The following is a 19,089-nucleotide window of genomic DNA, read 5'->3' as shown; positions in this document are numbered from 1 at the left end:
ATCTCTAACAGTTTCATTTAGCTGAGGATATAATATTTCATTTGTCTTTTCATAGATATTGTGGTATGATGCAACAAATTATAGTACATGGATCTTTGTCTTGCTCTACGGATTCTCCATGGGAGTTGAATTGACTACAAATAATGTGATTGCTGAGTACTTCTTTGACAGATTTGATTTGAAGCTTCACACGGCTGGAATCTTCGCTGCAATGTTTGGTAAGGTAAACCTATTAACGCAACCATTTGGAGGATGGATATCAGATTTTGCAGCCAACATTTTGGGATGAGAGGCAGATTATGGAGCCTATGGATATTACAAACAGTTGGAGTTTTCTGTTTACTTCTTGGAAGGGCTAACACACTTCCCGATGGTGATTGCTTGGATGATCATATTCTCTATAGGTGCACAAGCATCATGTGGTGCAAAGTTTGGTATTATTAAAGTTGGTGCAGGGTGACTACATTGCTCCTCAGAAAATTGAGAATTTTATGCTTAATGCAGAGTTGTTGCACAATGCTATGTCTATGGTGAGCAGATAATGCATTTTTTTTTAATGGAATCATTAAACAATGTCCATCACTTATTGTTGCATCATCACAGGTGATAGGTTTAATTCCTCATTAGTAGCAGTTGTTTGTGTAAAGGCAGATATCTTGAAGGAACAGACATTATCTGAGAAAATCAAGGTAGGTCTTAATTTTCAACATTGAATTAACATCCTGTGAAATGCTTCACTAAAAGCAAACTTGTGTGGAGGTTATCATTATAGTTTCGTATTGTATTACATTTACCTTCAATTATGAGTGTGATATCCTTAGAATCTTTGCTAAATACTTGAATAAAACGTACAAAGAGAATTAGCAAAAAGGTAAACAGTCATAAATAACTTACATAATATGTACCTTTTTGCTATTATACTTGCTGCAACAACAAAGAACTTTTATTATCTATTTGACAGCAGAAAAAAGCTAAGTCTAACCCTCAACAAATTGATGATATTGTTGACCCTGTTTTGCACTTTGATTCAGATTATCTTCAATCTACACTCAAATTACGATAAACTTCTTTAAACACTACATTAGTTGCTTCATTTGAAATTTCTCCTTCATGATCATATGTCAAAATCTTTAATCCCTGCCTTTTTGTTACCCGTGAAAGTGCAACATAGAGCTGGCCATGTGTAAACACAGGTTTCTTCAAATATAGCCCAACATGAGATAAAGATTGTCCTTGGCTCTTATTGTAGTCATGGCAAAACAAACAACTATTGGAAATTGTCTTCGTTGGAACTTAAAAGGTATTCTTACATCAGATGAAGTCAGTGCCATTCTTGGTATGAACACTTTTTGTCCAGTCAAATTTTCTGATAAAACTTTTGCTTCAATAACCCAATTTCCTACTCGAGTGATAATTAATCTTGTTCCATTACTTAGTCCTGAAGATTGATCAATATTTCTCAATAACATCACTGGTACACCAACTTTCAAAGTGATAGTATGATTTACTATTCCAGAACACTTTATAGTGCTTAGAAACTTAGGTGTATGTACTTGATATAAACCTGTATTTGTGGCTTCTGACATACAGATTTTATCAGTACTGAAAACGGTAGTTCCTTCACTATGATTAAGTGAAATCATGTGTTCATTGATTGATTCTACCATTTCAAGAGTAGGAGCAAGAATTCCTCTATTTTGTAGGTATGCCATATCACTGCAGTGACATAAATAATTAGGATATGTGTTTTCCACAATGGAAGAAATTGGGTAGTCTGAATTATGAATAAGAAAATCATGAGGTATTTGGACTTTTTATATTCCATCAACTGAATTTCCAATTCTACCATCCCCAATCTCTAAAATCCAATCAGCAAATTCGCTTAGATCATTAAACTGTGGACTCACATGATTACCTTGTAGCCTCATATTTTGTGTTAACTTTAGTAATTCACAGTTAGCCCACAAATAAGAAGAATTAAGCGTAGCATTAACTATATCTTGTCTTTTACCTTTTGGCATGACCGGTAGAATTTTCCTAAAGTCCCCACCAAGAACAATTGTTTTTCCTCCAAATGGTCTATCCAAATTAGACGCATCTTCAAATCTAAGAATATCTCTTAGAGTCTTGTCAAGGGCTTCAAAACAATATCTATGCATCATAGGTGCTTCATCCCAAATAATTAACTTTGTCTTCAGAATTAAACTTGCAAAATGACTGCCCTGTTTTATGTTACATGTTGACTCTTCAGTAGCATTTAGTGAAATCACAAATCTTGAATGAGCTGTTCGACCTCCAGGTAGTAAAAGTGATGCAATGCCACTTGATGCAACTGTTAAAACAATTTGTCCTTTAGATCTTATTCCCGAAGACAAAGTTTTCCAAATAAAAGTCTTTCCGGTTCCTCCATGACCATACAAAAAAAAAGAATCCTCCATTGTTTTGTTCCACGACTGCTAAAATTCTATCATAAACAGTCTTTTGCTCCACTGTTAATTTATCCAACAATTCTGAATGTTCCTTGGTCAAAGAGCCTTTATCATAATGCAATTCATCTAGGATGAGTCTATTGGTTATGTCTACTCATTCCGCATTATAAATTGATGTGGGCATTGTTGGAAAATCTTGAAAGGTTCTTCCATAATCTTTTAACAAATTTTCCAATTTTTGCAAACACTGATTATTCAGTTCATCATATGTACGCTCAGCTCCTGTAAAATGAACAATTATTCAAAAATTATTTTTCTTTAATACATAGTAACCTATAAATACAAAAGCTAATTATTATAACATAAACATACAGGTAACATATGAATAGATTACTGATATTGTTATGTTTAAGGTATGTGTTATTAGTTAAGTCTTATGATAGTTAGAAAATCTTAATATTCTGTCATAAATGATTTTGTCTTATAAATCAAAATGATTAAAAGTTTTTATAGTATAAAATAAATATACTATTGAAATATATAGAAATGTTTGATGGGTACCTAGATTTTTCATATTTCTTCTTACTTCATGGTGGATGTCATCTGATAGTAAAATCCATGTTTTTTCCCAAACAAATTCTGGCCTAGACATTGAATTTGATAATAATAGTATAACAAATAACTGCCTTAAATAAAATGGCATTCCCCAGTTACTTGCCTCAATTATGGCATCCACGTATTCTTTGTCATAATCTAATAAACCCAATGCATAACACACACCTCTAAAAGTTAGATGAACGTGATTGTTGACTGTACGTAGATCCTCATAGCACTTTGGACCTTTAATGATATTCAACAACATCCTAAGATAATATAGCTCTCCATTTCCAGGCGGAACAAAAAATATTCTACCAATAGAAAAAACAGAATTATATCTTTTTTTCCATTCTTTTGTAATTTTATTCCAAACAAATTTTAGAGGAAATTCTGCATAAGTTAATTCTCTGGCTTCTTCATTTGACTTATTTGCCTCAAACCAACTTAAAAATTGTGATTCCCTTACACTTGGTTTACTGACAACATAATCAATTGGATCATTATCAGAGAAAATAACTGGTTGTTCATTAGGTAGATGAAATGAAAGCCTTTCTATCGGAGGTTCTCTATGGTGAATTGGGAATCCAAAAATTCTCCAAGCTGCTTCACAGGAAGAAATATAGAGACAATCATAATACATGTTGATTTCATCTACATTTGTTGAATCTTTCTCATGCACACTTTGTGAAAAAACTGTTGTTACACGATCATTTCCCTTATTTATGTACTTAAATAAGTACTTTAGCGATTTTGCTTGATTGCACCATTCAACATTAATATGTGCACCATATTTCAGTAGCAAATATCTATTGTGTGGCACCACATACCTGTTATCCAAATAAATACCCTCTCTCTCAATAGTTCTTCCATTCTCCCTTCTTCTATAAATTGGATAGCCATCGTCATCAATTGCAGTGTTTACTACAAACTTCTTTGGAAAATGCTTTGAACATCAACCATTATGCATGCATGGAGATGTTTTTCTAGCAAAACCACACAAAAAATAATACATTATATATAATTTTAACTAACTAATACAATAACACATATAGTTAGAGTTAGAAATATGAGATAATAAATGAAAAAAATAATGAAAATTCTTAGTAATAAGAACTTGTAAATAAAGATTAATAGTTTATGTACAGAGTAATACATGTTCTGTGATTAAAATTTATTGTTGTAAAAGTGAATATCATGAAAAAAGGTATTCTATACCTGATTTAACTCTCCAAATATTTGCTTCTCTTTCAAATCCTTTATTAAATGATCTAACTTCATTTTGAACACCCTAGATAAAATGTCTGGACGATCTTCTGGTTGTAAGCCTCTAATCTTTAAGAATATGATTATCTCAGGCCTCTTTGGATTGCAAGTAAATGTAATGAAAAGATCTGGATATCCAGCCCATTTGCAAATTGCCATAGCATCTTGATAATTTTGAATCATGTATCTTGCACCTCCTATGAAGCTTGATGATAAAATTACCCTTTTACCATGAGAAGAAGGATTTATCTCTCCATGTAAAACAACATATTGTAATCCTTTATACATTGCAACACACAATTGTTTTTTATGAGTTCCAATATACTTCAACCTGGATGATTCAATCATTGTAAATGCATCTACCAAGAATTGTTGGAACAATCTCTTTGCATTTACAATTGTTGGTACTTCATCATTCCTCTCTTGAATTTTGTATGAAAAAAATTCACGCATGCTAACAAATTTTCTTCCCCGGCTTGATTCATCTTTTCCATTTAAAAGAATGTCCTCCCTATATCCATCTTCATCGTATGGAAAAAGTAATGGATATTGTAGAACTAAATATGCAACATTCAACTCATTAATTCTTTGAAGTTGTCCAGTTTGGGTTTCAAGAACAATGTCTCTATCACATCTAGATACTTCAAAATCTCCAACCACTAAAGCTGCAGCCTCTGAAACAGATGGTAAATTGTATCTTCTGCCATCATAGTTTCGCGTTCCAATCAGTCTGAGTCTAACATTAGAGTGAGTATCTTCTTGAAATCTCTCTCTTACCATTGTGAATGATTTTGTCAAAGTATTTTGCTTATCAAGCATTTGCTTCAAATCATGAACAATTTCAGCATGAAAATGATTTATGATTTCACCCCGACTGAATAAGAACAGATGGTATAAAATTATTTCATGTTAGTTATTTTATTAGAGTATTCATAAATTTTGTAAAAAGGGAATTATTTAATACTAACCTCAAAGCTTGAATTCTATTCTGCACTTCATTTTCTGTATCATAGATATATAATTGTGCAAATTTTGGAGTGGATCCTTGGGGGGCAATAAACTACCAATTTGATGATATTTTTGTCCAGAAAGTTTGAATGTTTTTGGTCCCCTTTTTTTATTAATAGAATCATCAACTTTTCCTCCCATAGACGTAAATGAGAACATTGAATTATAAGTTCTAATATTATCTCTGAACATTTTACTTTTTGGACCAGCATAATTTAAATTGCATATATTGATATGATTCTTATATTTCTTAGTATTATTTAAAATTGAAAAAAAAAAATTTATTACCTGATCCAAATAATAACTGTCTTAAAATTGGAGGAGACTCTTTTGATTTTGCTAATTTTATCTTACCATGAAGACAACACAAAGAGAATTCCGATCTTTTAGATTTTAATTTCTTGTTGATCCTTTCTTCATACCAAAATTAAGCACCACAATGCTCACATTCATAAGTTGGATCTCCTATATCCCAGTAATCTGTTAAAAATATAGACAAGTATAAAATTGTTTGAACTGTTAAGTTTTGTTTACATTACTTTTTGCTTATAAAGGATAATATTAAATATACATACCTTTGTTATCAATACTTTCATATCCTTCATTAACCTCTGTAAAGTAAAATATTAGAATCATAGAAATCCACTTTATATAAATAGTATTTGTTAGTGAATACATTTTTATTTTTTGATTCAAGACATACCTTCATACTCATCTTCATTTTGACCCATATTATTATATGCTGCACTTGTATTGAAATAACATTATTTTAAGAATTCAAACAATTAAATCATATTTTTATCTTAATTTAAGAATATGTATGACAAAAATATTGATTAGTAAAGACAAACCTGGTACATCACTATCACTGCTGACACCTTCATCTGCAATTCATATGTTGTAAAAGAATATATTCAGTATTTTAGTGTTTTATTAAATAATGTTAATTTTAGTAATCTTGTAGTAAAGGTAGCTCAATTATACCTTGAAAAATATGATTTGGCTGCGTACTTGAAGTCGATGCCAAATATCGCATATCATGTACTTGTGTTAGATAATGGTACTGTTGTTGCAATGTAATAGCATGATCTAAACTCTTCATAGATGTAATATGTGATGCATATGAACTATGATGATATGTTGTATCTATTAAAGGTTTTTTTCCTTTCCCTTTACCTAAAACATTCTCTTTGAAAGTGGTAGTATCAATAAAATAAGAATAAATATTACTATGCAAAAGGGATAATGTCAATAAATATATTAAGGAAATGTAATAGGCTTTTTTCCTTTCCCTTTACCTAAAACATTCTATTTGAAAATGGTAGTATCAATAAAACAGAATTCCTATATGTACATAATTATGTTGAAAATATATAAAAGTAATATTTAATGTACATCTTTGTCTTTTATGTATGGAATAAATTAAAGAAAATAAGAGAAAAGAACAAATATTGATAAAGATCATACCATTGTTGTTAGAGGAATATTTAATCCATTTCTGTTTCTGTATACTTATCCTATTCTTCCTTGCAAGTTTCTTATCTTTGAACATATGAATATGCATAGAATCTGAGTTTGCAAGTTTCCTATCTTTGTCCATATTAATATGCATAGAATCTGAGTATTTTATGATAAGGTATAGAGTAATATTGATAAAATTATAGCAGTTGAAAAAAAAACTGAGTGGTTGAAAAATTCTGTTGAGCAGTTGAAATGACAGAGTGGTTTCAGAGTATACTTGATAAATTTTGTAGTATAGTTTATAATTCCTAAAACATACATTTTTTTACAAAATTCCTGTATGTATATAGTTATGTTGAAATTATATAAAAGAAATATTTAAATTATATAAAAGTAATATTTAGTGTACATCTTTGTCTCTTATGTATGACATAAATTAAAGAAAATAAGAAAAAACAAAAAATATTGATAAAGATCATACCATTATTGTTAGAGGAATATTTAGTCCATTCTGTTGCCGTATACTTATTCTATTCTTCCTTGCAAGTTTCTTATCTATGTCCATATCAATATTCATAGAATCTGAGTTTGGTATGATAAGGTACAGTGTAATATTGATAGAAAAATGGCAGTTGAAAAAAACAGTGTGCTTGAAATAACAATTGAAAAATTCTGTTGAGCAGTTGAAATGCCAGAGTGAAATGACAGGGTGGTTACAAAGTATACTTGATAAATTTTGTTAATCAGAAGATTTGAATGTTATAGTTTATGTAAATTTTATATTTTACTACAATTAAAATTATTAATGAAATAATAATAATTCTGCATAATAGAGAAATCATGTATAGAATAGATGTTGAATTGTGGTAGTCTAATCATATTAAAGCGGGCTGATAAATAGTTGTACGTTAATGAGTGGATTCAATATTTTATTTTTAAAATAAAATACTTTTTGGGATGACGAAATTTAAATATATCCATGGTCTGCTGCAGAGACAAAATAAAAACATTATTATTTTTAAAATAATGTGATGAGTGGATTCAATCTATAGAGATAGGAAATAACTCTCAGATTACTAATCATTCTAAAGGACAAATATTTCTATATATTTCTGTTTATTGTGTCATTATTTTGGTTTGAATAAATTTATATATATCTATGGTTTGCTGTAGGGTTGGAATTGCAACCTTCTTCAAGATTGGGCTCTAGTCAACCTATGGCTTAACCCATAGGCAATGTACAGAGTTATGTCAGTGTTCCTAAACTGTAATGCCCCGCAATTCGGGCTACAATATAGACCATAATTTCGATGCGTTGTTAATTCTGAAACCATAAAATCCTATGCCAATACGGCATGCTAATTATTGTATGGTGTGTTAATCCACTCAAGCTTGAATTTAGACCATAGAGGTCCTTCAACTCAAGGACGAGTTGAAACTATTTCGATCGACTAAGTTTTAGTGGACGTTGTAAAGTGTGTCAGATTCCATCGACCATAACTCTCTATATATGTCGAATTAGGAAGCCTACTATGTGTCAAATGATAGGTATTCGAGTTAGCTTTCCAACGATACCACACCCGAGCAAGAAGTTATGGCCTTTCAAAGTGATAAGCGTCGCCTAACCAATCGCCCATGGCCACTGGAAAGCATAGTCAATAGTCTAGGTGGCGCCTATGTAAACATAGGCGTCGCCTATGTAAACATAGGCGATAGCCTAGGCGGCACCTATGTGAACATAGGCAATGGGATGGGCGTTACCTATGTAAAGAATTCTAGTAACTTAAACACTCCGTATTGGGGACAAAGTGGTCCTTTTCCACCCTTACTTAGCCCTAAGACATGAAATTTAGTTCCAAGGACCCCAAAATACATATTCATTCATCAAAAGTGCTCAAAGATTCTTAGGGTTTCAAAATAAAAACCCAAATAGTTCAAGATTTGACCGTAGGTTTTCAACGATAATTTCATATTTGGAATCACCAATCCGCAAGCTTCAAGAAACATCTATTATCCTTGGAAATAGAGGTACGTGGGGTTATCCAAAAATCTCATGGGCGTAGTTTTTATGAACATGCAAGCTTTTAAATGGGGGTTTTCAATCAAATGCTAATAGCTTGCTTTCAATATGATTTTTAAGTCATCTTTCTTTATATCATGGGAATTGTTTGCCGATATACTTCAATGGTTGAAACCATGCATATGTGATTTGAGATTTTCCATGGAAGTTTGATAAATATGAATGATAAATTGCCTTCAAATTCCCATGATAATGTCTTGATACCCCATATTATATTGTGATCAACAAAAGAGAGCATGAATTTGAAATAAATATTGTTCACCACTTGTAAATGATGAAGCACCTTGGTTTTTATATGGTTATGCATATATGGAAGTGATATTGAGGACTTGCAAGTCGGGTATGACGATACCTTACAGAACATGATACGTGATTGAATAAGATGAAATTTGAATGCATTGATTTTACATGAGAAAGGTGGATGCCCGAAGAAGGCGTTTGAGATGTAAGGGCTCATCGCTGGAAAACGTGGTACCAGGCTAAGTGATCTTGTGTACTTGACTTCATGTCATTCCCAAATTAGGACTGTAGGTAGGAGCCCAACTAAGTGATCTTGGGCACTACCATTGGGTCGAGACACCATGCTATGTGATTTTGTGTGTCTCTCCCTCACTTACACTCTAATCTCGGCGGCAACCGAGGTTAGACAGTTGGTGTAAATTATGTAGGGTATTCCACCTAGCTTAGTCGCATTTCATTGTTGTTGAGAAACTATTGCATTACACCCATGTTGTTTTAAATGATTTGATACGAAATTGCTTTATAATGGCTCTCAAATATATATTGTAAAAATATTATGTTTTGTTTTGATATCTCTGTGTGCCAGTACTTTTGTGCTGACCCCCTCCCCTCTCCAACCTAAGGTTCAGAGACCCAGTCTAGGGGTCAAGAGAATCAGTAGATCATTCAGACAGAATTGCAGAGACAAGTGGTGAGCCTTCTATGTTTCGGAAGGTCTTATGTCCTGCAGTCCTTTTTTTCTTATATTCAGTTTTGGGGTCTACTGGGGGCCTTGTCCCAATTTATATACGGTTACTTGACTCAGTCATTTGTTAGAGATTTTCGCAGACAGTTGTTTAAAGGTTAATTGATGTTGAGGGAACCTTATCTCCCCGTTATTGTTTCTTTTTCATATTTATGACCATGATTCAGAATTATTGTGTTTTTCCTCATTACTTTGATCATATGAATTAGGTTCATGATTACCAGACAGGGGTGTTTCGGGCCTCCATGGTTCGAAATTCTCGTCACGGCCAGGCCCTGGTTCGGGTTGTGACATAAACGTTTGTTTCATTTAATACGCCATCCATTCCCTCCTAATTATATGCACTCTTCACATAAGTGGTTATCCAATCTTCTAATGCTATTAATGTGGTACCTACGCATGCAGAAATTGATAGTAGTAAAATAACAGATGGAGTATAACATGAATCCGTGGAGCTTGAGAAGAGTAACATCCTTTTAATGGGGTCAACAAATTCAGGTAATCTTTATAATTTTCACTGCTCTTCTTGAGGTCTAAAATGTGGTAAAGAAGCATTTTAAAATAACATACCTTTGTAGTATGGAACTTTAGATTCTTCAACGGAGAAATTCCCCTTCCCCTCTCACCTTTCTCCCGCTTTATTTTTTTTTGTTTTGTTTATATTTTTTCAAAAGTTATGGTGAGGTGCTATTCACTTATAGTGGTTATATGATGCATTCATTATCCGCTTCATAATATCAAATAACTCTATACATGTTCACTGATATGTAGATAATATTTGACTTTGTATTTAAAGTTCAAAGTCATTTGGGCATTTAAATTCATTTCATGGTCTTGAAACTTCAGTTTCACCTGATCTGAAGTTTGGGAATTTGAATTCAAGGACCCCATGGTGGTGAGTGCGACTCAAAAACTCTTTCAAACTGCTGCTTTGTCGCATGCTAAAAGATTTTGAGGTAAAACTACGACAGAGATGTAGGGAGGAGGGAGGCAAAAATGTTACTCCCAATTGACACACAAACCTGTCAACTCTTGTCCACACTCTCCAACTGGAACTTGATTTGATCCTTTACTTCTGATCCTTTACTTTTGATTCAGATTTGATCCCAACACTTTTGATTCAGATTTGATCATATACACTCTTGTCTAATGATGGAGTCGTATTTCATGATCTGATGAATTATATATTTTCCTGCTGTTTTTTATGGCCGGGAGTGTAATATATGGCAACAACGAAGAGGGCATGGTTAGGGTGAGAACATTTAAAGTTGGAAAGATCAGGGTCTTAGGAGTTGGACTTCTTGAACATGATGATAACTGCACTCCAGTATCCGGAGATGTTCGAAACCACTGGGCAGGCTGCTCTCTCTTGCAGGTCTTGTTTGTGAAGGAACATAATGCCATATGTGCTATGCTGAAAATAGGTTAATGAAGTACAGAAGATTCTCTTTTCCATGGTCATATTTGCTGAATGGAAATGAGAAGTTTAATTGTGGATGAAATGAGCATGTATTCTGAAATTTTACGGTTAGCCAGGCTACTTTTGCACCTAAAAGAACTTTTGCTTAAAAATCTGATTTTTTTCTCAGGAACATTACCCTGAATTTGATGATAAAAAGCTGTACCGGCATGCAAGATTGATAACTTCAGCAGTCATTGATAAAATCTACACGATTGATTTTTCGATTGAAATTGTTAAGACTGATACTCTCAAAGCAGGAATGAGGGTCAACTGGTAAGCCCACTGCTATTAGTACTTGATAAAATCTATGTCATCGAACCTCTGTCTGATCCCTAAAAAGTAATGCACTTTTGGTTGATCTGACACCTGCATCATTTTTTGGAGGATACCAGCAAAGATAGTGCAAAAAATATGGGGGAGGATAAAGTACTTAATGGATATTACCCCAAGCTATCTGCTATAACTGTTGTTGAACTAACAAATAGCTCCCAGTTTTCATTTTCCAATGAGTTGTCATGATAAACCAAAATGTTGTACATCATGCTTGTCTTGTCTCAGTTGATTTCTTGATTTCTTAATCAACCAAAATTCTACTTGATTTCTTTGAATCGTCGAGGGTAAACATCTTGCAATATCTATAATTTTTTCGCGTTTGTGGACATCATTTCCATTGTTTCAAAAATTCTCTTGTACAATTTGAGTTTTTTTGTAAATAGTCTCATTTTCTATAACATCTAGCCACTTAATGGAGAAGGATACTATGACCATTGTTGGCCCTCAAACTTATGTTATAGCTCATGTGGTATCAAACATTGAAAAGAGTTGCAGGTCCCTCTATTGTCATTTGCAGCCACAAACTCCACTATTTCTTCGATTCAGTACCAGTTTTTTGTTAGAACTTCCCCAGTGATAAGTTTCAGAGGGAAGTAATAGCTGAAATGATTTACTTTTATTTTTCTAACTATAGGAAAGCCAAGATTTGGTTCAAACCTACATATATTTATTATACTATGCCTATCATGAAAATTTACAGGTTATAGTAGCATATTTGATATGAATGAACAATTGTCTACTCCGCATTAATTTCATTTTCTTTTGATTTGTCAACTACCATGAAGGCTTTAAGTAATGGTGGAAGTTGGAAATTTTGAAATGATTAGTCTTGAATGCTATTTCTGTTAGAAAATTAACGGTGATTAACAGGTACAAATTAAAGTTTAATATAAATATTACTTTCTGTTTATTATAAATATTACTTTCAGTACTTATGCCTTTTTGTACAAAGTGGAAGAAATTCTTAAGATGTGAAACACAATTTGCATAGGTGAGAACATACATTTATTTCTCAAGAGTTAATAAACATAATAAGATTAACAAACTTATTAGGATACAAATACCGAAAGATGAAATCCACAATATCTAATTATTATCTAGATTACTATTTATATGCTAAAGTACAGAAATAATATGACAAAAGTCATTTAAATGCAGCAAATGATGGCTTCTTCTCCTTTTTAAAACATCTGCGAACTTTGTTGCTTGAGTGATGATATTTGGCATCTTCATCATCTATGACTGATTTATACTTTTTTGATGATCCAGTCCTTTTTGCAAACGTCTTCAACGGAGTTAACATTATCAATATGTAAAAGTAAATTAAATATGTAATTACTTTGAATTCCTTTTCTTTAGCTGAAACTTGACTGTTGAATTCTTGGTCCTTTACAACATAGTATAAAAATAAAATAAACATAAGTATAAACATACTTGTAAATAAGAAGTTTCTGATAAGAAGTCTCTAAGGAAAGTTCGGGTATATATATGATTCTTTAGGAGAATATTTCTTAATCAATTCTTCATCATCTAAAATCTTAAGAACACTATAAACCTCATCATGGTTATGAATGTTTCTGCTCTTGACAATCACCTTAAAAATAAATTTTCTTTGTAGAATATTATTCAGTTCCGTCGGATAAGAAGGGGCATCATCATTGGCAGTATTCTAAAATGATATATTTGTTAGTATTTAAATAACAAATGTGTGTATTGTAATTTATATAGTATATATATATATATATGTATAAATATATATACCTGAATTAATCCTTCCTTCAATTCACTTGAGGACTTTCCAATTAGAGAAGTGGCATCAGTGTCCCATATAATCAATGAAATAGATCCAGTATCGTCCATGACCGTAACTTGAATCCTGTACCTAAATAGTATTGTTTTTCCTTATATAAAGTTGTGTTTTAATTATGAAATCAAAAAATAATATGTTTACCTGGAAATAGAAAGGGAATCTTCATGATTGCATTTTATGTTTGTGAAAAATTAAGTGTTTTCCACTTTTTTTTGTCTTCTTACGACACTTGGTGCATCCAGTATAAGACCATCCATTGGTTAGGTTTAACAATTCAATAGTGTAACTATACAACAATGAGAACCTTCCTGTTTATTTGTTAATAAAAAATATAAATTGGTAAGCATATATATATGAAACATGGGAACATGTCAATACATAATATACCGTAAAGGGTTTACTAACTTTCACAATCTCCAACAATTCAGATATTGTCTTGACTTCAATTGTTTCTTTAGATAATTCATCTAATACAGAGGAAGCTTGATGAGAGATTTTACTGATGGTACTTGTTACTCTATTTGACTTGCTATCACGAACAGAGAGTAATCTGCATATGTAACTCAATAAATTATTGTGTTATTTGAGAAATATATATATATATATATATATAGACAGTAAAATGTATAAAATACCATTTTTTAAACTCTTCAGATTGAGTATCAGTTGGATTGATCCAAAGCTTGGAGGCGTTCCAAGTATTTCGCACAGTATAGGCATCTGTCAAAAATTTTAAATTTAGGTACGATATTCTAATTTTATAATAAGTAGATAGATGTAATTAAAAAATATTACCTTAAAATTTATGTGCCTGCATAAGTTGCATAGCAACAACAATTGTTTGGTTGTCAGAACTTAGAAGTTGTGGCACAATTTGATCAACAAATTCGCCCCAAAATATTGCAGATATTTTGTTGTTTCTGAAAAATATTTTTAAAAATTAATGTAAAAATAACAATATAATTAGATAAATACTCAGAGTGTGTTTTCTTACTCATCAATACTCAAAAGTGTGTTTTCTTACTCATCATCTGCTAGATTGATATTAGTGAACTTTCTAGAATTGCTTCCCCTATTGTGAGTTTGTATCTGACTGAAATTTACAATTTCCCCAATAATGTCTATAAAATCAAAATATGTTATATTAGTATTACTGTGATTCGTAAATATGAAAAAAGTTAGGGTAATTAATTTCTTACCAAGTAATTCTGTTTTGTCAACAAAAATCTTATTTATCAAATATGTGAAAGGCCAGAAGTGAAACAACATCAACAGAAAAGGTGGATTAGAAAGTGTAACTTCAGTTACACATGATCTTAGAGTAAAATTAAGCTTCAATTTATTAATTGTGGGCCGAAATTTGGAAGTATTTTTGCAGACAATAAAGTTTTGCATAAAATATAATCCATGCTCTTTGATTTCTAATTTAAATTGTTTAAGCACAGAACGGCTAATAGAAGCCTATATCCTATCACCCTGAAAACAGAGAAAAATCAAGAGAAATTGTAAACATTAATAAATTGTAACATTTTGGAACAGTAGAATAAGGTTCTAAATAAAGTTAAACATTCTGTTTAAAAAAAAAAAGAACAATTGTAAAAAAATAATAATACCTTTTTATCCTGAAGTACCATTTCAATTCAGTAAACAGAGTCCGGATTAAAGCGATCTTTCACTTTTCAAAGCCGAACAATCATGACTTTCAACTTCCAATTAATTTTTGTGATTGTTATGTCATTTATGATAGAGTATGAAGGTATATGTAGATTGTGATAAGGATCAAATGAATTGAAGTAGCTTACAAAGAAATCGCTAAATTGTGGTTAGGATTGAAAGATTAGAAGTTTATGAAGCTTTCTTAGAGCGTGGTAAGGAAAGAGTTGTAGTGGTAAACGAAGGAATCAGTGGTTTCAATAGAATATGAATTTAATTTATAGATGAAGGGAAAGAAAAAAACTGTCAGTCAAAAATTGAGGATAAGAAGGAATGCAGTTTTGTATACGTAGGAAACCACAGGACAGTCATGGATAAATAAGATTATAAAAGAGTTATAATTAAATTGGTTTATTGAAATAAAACAATTATCTATAAATTAGTTTACATATTTGCACCCTTAGTACTTACTGAAATAAAAGAATTTATGCTATAAATGATATTAAAATATATTTATCTGTGTGTAAACAAAAATTTTAAAAGATAATATAATAATATAAATTTCTAACATATTTCTGTATTTTCAATTCAATTCAGATGAACGTTATATATGATGGCATATGATTTAGTTAGGTTTCATCAAAAGCTGAAGGCATCAAAATCTGCATTTGGCTATAGTGATGCCAAAATACTCAAATTATAAGCAGTTTATGTGTATAAACAGTGTATATTTCCTTTTGTAAGTTGTTGTTAAAAATACTCGAACAAAACCTTGTTTAGTTTGTGTTTGTTTTTTGCCGTAATAAGGGGCAAAATGAAAGAGCTTGGCATTGTGGAATTGTTTCAATATAAAACTGAATTTGAATTTAACAGTTTTTTGTGGATAGTTTATGGAAGTTGATAAAAGTTCAAAAAAATTTTTATCCGTTTAGTTATTGTTTCAAAATGTAGTTTATGGAAGTTGATAAAAGTTAAAAAAAAAATACATCCGTTTAGTTATTCTTTCAAAATTAACTTTTTCAATTAAAAAAAAAATTAAAATTAAAATAACTAAAAGGGATATTTTAATTTATGCCACTTGGACGAATTAAATTATGCCATTTGGGTGAATGAGAGGGCTGCATCCTCTGTTATTAATAATATATAGATAATATATAAGTTATGCCACTTGGACGAATTAAATTATGCCATTTAGTTCTTTGCTAAAATTCTGCCTACTTCACTTTGGCACCAACGTCTTGGAAATCCTGGCTGAGAATCTCTTAGCTCTTTAGTTGTTAGAAAATTGATAAGTAGTACTTCTTCTATTAGAAATAATTCTTGTAATGTTTGTCATTTAGGCAAGCAAACTCGAATGTCTTTTCCTTTATCCAGTACTAATGCAAGTTCTCCATTCGTTTTAATTCATTTAGATGTATGGCACGCTCCTATTGTCTCAAATTTTGGATATCGTTATTACATTTTATTCCTTGATGATTACACCAAATTCTCTTGGGTTTACTTGATGCGCGAAAAATCTAAAACGTTTGACTAACTCAAAGAATTTTATACCATGGTTAAAAATGTTTTTCACACCTCCATTTTTTATTTCAAGTTTGATGGAGGTGGTGAATATGTTAACAAAAAATTTAGTTCATTCTTTAAGAAAAATGACATAGTCCATCATTTTTCTTGTCCTTACACGTCTGCTCAAAATGGTAGGGCCGAGTGCAAACATAGACACATTGCAAATGTCCTACGCTGTCTTATTTTTCAAGCATCTATGTCTTTCAAATTTTGGGCTGATGCTTGTCTGTATGTCGTCTCCCTGATTAATGTTACTCCTCTTCCGGTGCTGCATTTCCTATCTCCGTTTGAACAGCTTTATGGTCGTGCGCCAGATTATAATCTTATTCGTGTATTTGGATGCCTCTGTTATCCCTTTGTAGCAGATGGTCCTTGCTCCAAGTTCCAACCTCGTTCCAAGCCTTGTTTATTCCTCGGTTCATCTGATAAACACAAAGGTTTTAAGTGTTTGGATCCTAATCCAAAGAGAATTATCATCTCTCGGTATGTTCATTTTGTTGAAGACTCTTTTTCGTTTCAGACCTTCTTTCCTACTTAGCCAACAACCACACCTAATTCTATCTCATCCGACATTGTTTTAGATAACTCCTCTAAATCATCTCATTTTCCAATCCATCTCCCACGTTCTGGAGAACCTTCTCCTAATTTGTTCCAAATGGGACTTCTTCCTACTCAACCTTCTTCATGTTTGCCCAATGCACATAATACTAAATTTTTTAATTTAGAAACTCCTATCGCCGAAAATAAGCAGCAACTCGCACCTAGAAGCAGTCTTCAGAGTTCTATTAATGTCACCTAATTCTCGTGATTCTAGATTTAAAGATTCTAATCAATTTTCTCCAACTTCTCCCTCACACCTTATGCACTCCCCTTTGAATCAATGTCCTGCAGATACTTTAAATCTTTCTTCTGAAGGTCGTATTGATTTATCCCAGGCACAACCAACACCAATTCAACCTTCATCTGACAATATTAGTGTGCCTAACTCTACTCCAATCTCCATTAAACTAAACTCTCATCCCATGATTACTAGTTCTCAAACTGGTTCACTCAAACCACGTATTTTTCCTTCTTTAACAACTTCAACTACTTCTATTTTATCTAAACCTACCTCCTTTTCTCAAGCTTCTAAAGATCCCCATTGGAAGCATGCCATGAGTGTCGAATTTGATGCTCTAGTTCAAAATAAAACTTGGTCTTTGGTTCCTCCTCCTGCAAATGTAAATATTGTTGGCAATAAATAGGTGTTCTGAACTAAGTTTTGCACTAATGGCTCTGTTGAAAGATTTAAAGCTTGGTTAGTGGCTCAAGGTTTTTCACAGAAGCCTGGAGTGGATTATTTTGAGACATTTTCTCCTGTTGTCAAGCCTAGCACAATTTGTTTAGTCCTATCTTTGGCCTTTCAACGAAACTAGTTCATGTGTCAAATTGATGTGTCCAATGCATTCTTACATGGTGAGTTATCTGAGACAGTTTATATGCGTCAACCAACAGGTTTTGTCCATCCAGATTATTCTCATTATGTTTGCAAGTTACACCGTGCTTTATATGGTCTTAAACAATCACTGCGTGCTTGGTTCTATCGTCTTGCTCGTTTTCTTCTTGATCTTGGTTTTACACAATGTATCTCGGACCATAGTATGTTCATTTTTTACTCAGGGAGTGATTGCATAATTCCTTTGATCTATGTGGATGATATAGCTGTTTTTGGCTCTTCGAAGTTATTGGTATCTCAGTTCATCACTTCTATGAGTACGGAATTCTCAATGAAGGACTTAGGCCCTCTTACTTACTTTCTCGGAGTTGAATTGAAGCATAATTCCTTGGGGATGCTATTGGTGCAACATCGTTATATTACTTCTATACTTCATCGGTTTAAACTTGAGAAGTGTAAATCTGTACTTACTCCACTTCACAGTAAGGAATTCAACTTCTTCTCCTTTGCTTGAAGATCCTTCTACCTATCGTCAAATGGTTGGGAGTATATAATACTTGTCTTTCACTTGCCCAGACATTATTTTCAGGTACCTAAGTGACACAACTGATTGGGTCTTGCAGTTATACAAAAATTTTTCCCTTGCACTTACTATTTATTGCGACTCTGATTGGGCTGGTTGCTCTGCTACAAGACGATCAGAAACTGGTTTCTGCATTTTTCTTGGCTCCAATCTCATCTCTTGGTCCGCTAAGACAACCTACAGTTGCACGCTCTAGTACTGAAGCTGAGTATAGGGCTCTTGCTGTTGCTAAAGCTGAGGCTACATGGGTCCAATACCTTCTTCGTGATCTTGGTATTTTTCTTACTTCTCTCGTCTTCATAAAATGTGACAACATGGGAGCCATTCACCTAGCGCATAATCCAGTTTTTCACTCTCGTACCAAACACATTGCTTTAGACTATCATTTTGTTCGTGAAAAGATTAGTCATGGTGACTTGGTGGT

The 19,089-nt window shown here is 32.4% G+C and overlaps 1 non-coding gene across 4 annotated transcripts; it reads left to right on the top strand.

The window, feature by feature from the left end:
• The first annotated feature begins 6 nt into the window (after nucleotides 1-6).
• Nucleotides 7-18,563, top strand: LOC107875236. 4 transcript variants are annotated; one of them, XR_007056864.1, is made up of 6 exons: nucleotides 7-530; nucleotides 604-689; nucleotides 10,229-10,321; nucleotides 11,413-11,558; nucleotides 14,083-14,170; nucleotides 15,679-18,563. It is a non-coding gene; the product is annotated as an uncharacterized LOC107875236 (transcript). The 4 variants fall into 4 exon arrangements; XR_007056863.1 differs by lacking the exons at nucleotides 14,083-14,170; nucleotides 15,679-18,563 and adding an exon at nucleotides 12,888-13,228; XR_007056861.1 differs by lacking the exons at nucleotides 14,083-14,170; nucleotides 15,679-18,563 and having other exon boundaries at nucleotides 11,413-11,893.
• Nucleotides 18,564-19,089: the final 526 nt, after the last annotated feature.

The sequence above is a fragment of the Capsicum annuum genome, chromosome 6 (genome assembly GCF_002878395.1).
Source record: "Capsicum annuum cultivar UCD-10X-F1 chromosome 6, UCD10Xv1.1, whole genome shotgun sequence".
NCBI lineage: Eukaryota > Viridiplantae > Streptophyta > Magnoliopsida > Solanales > Solanaceae > Capsicum > Capsicum annuum.
This window is presented reverse-complemented; position numbering and strand designations above follow the sequence as displayed.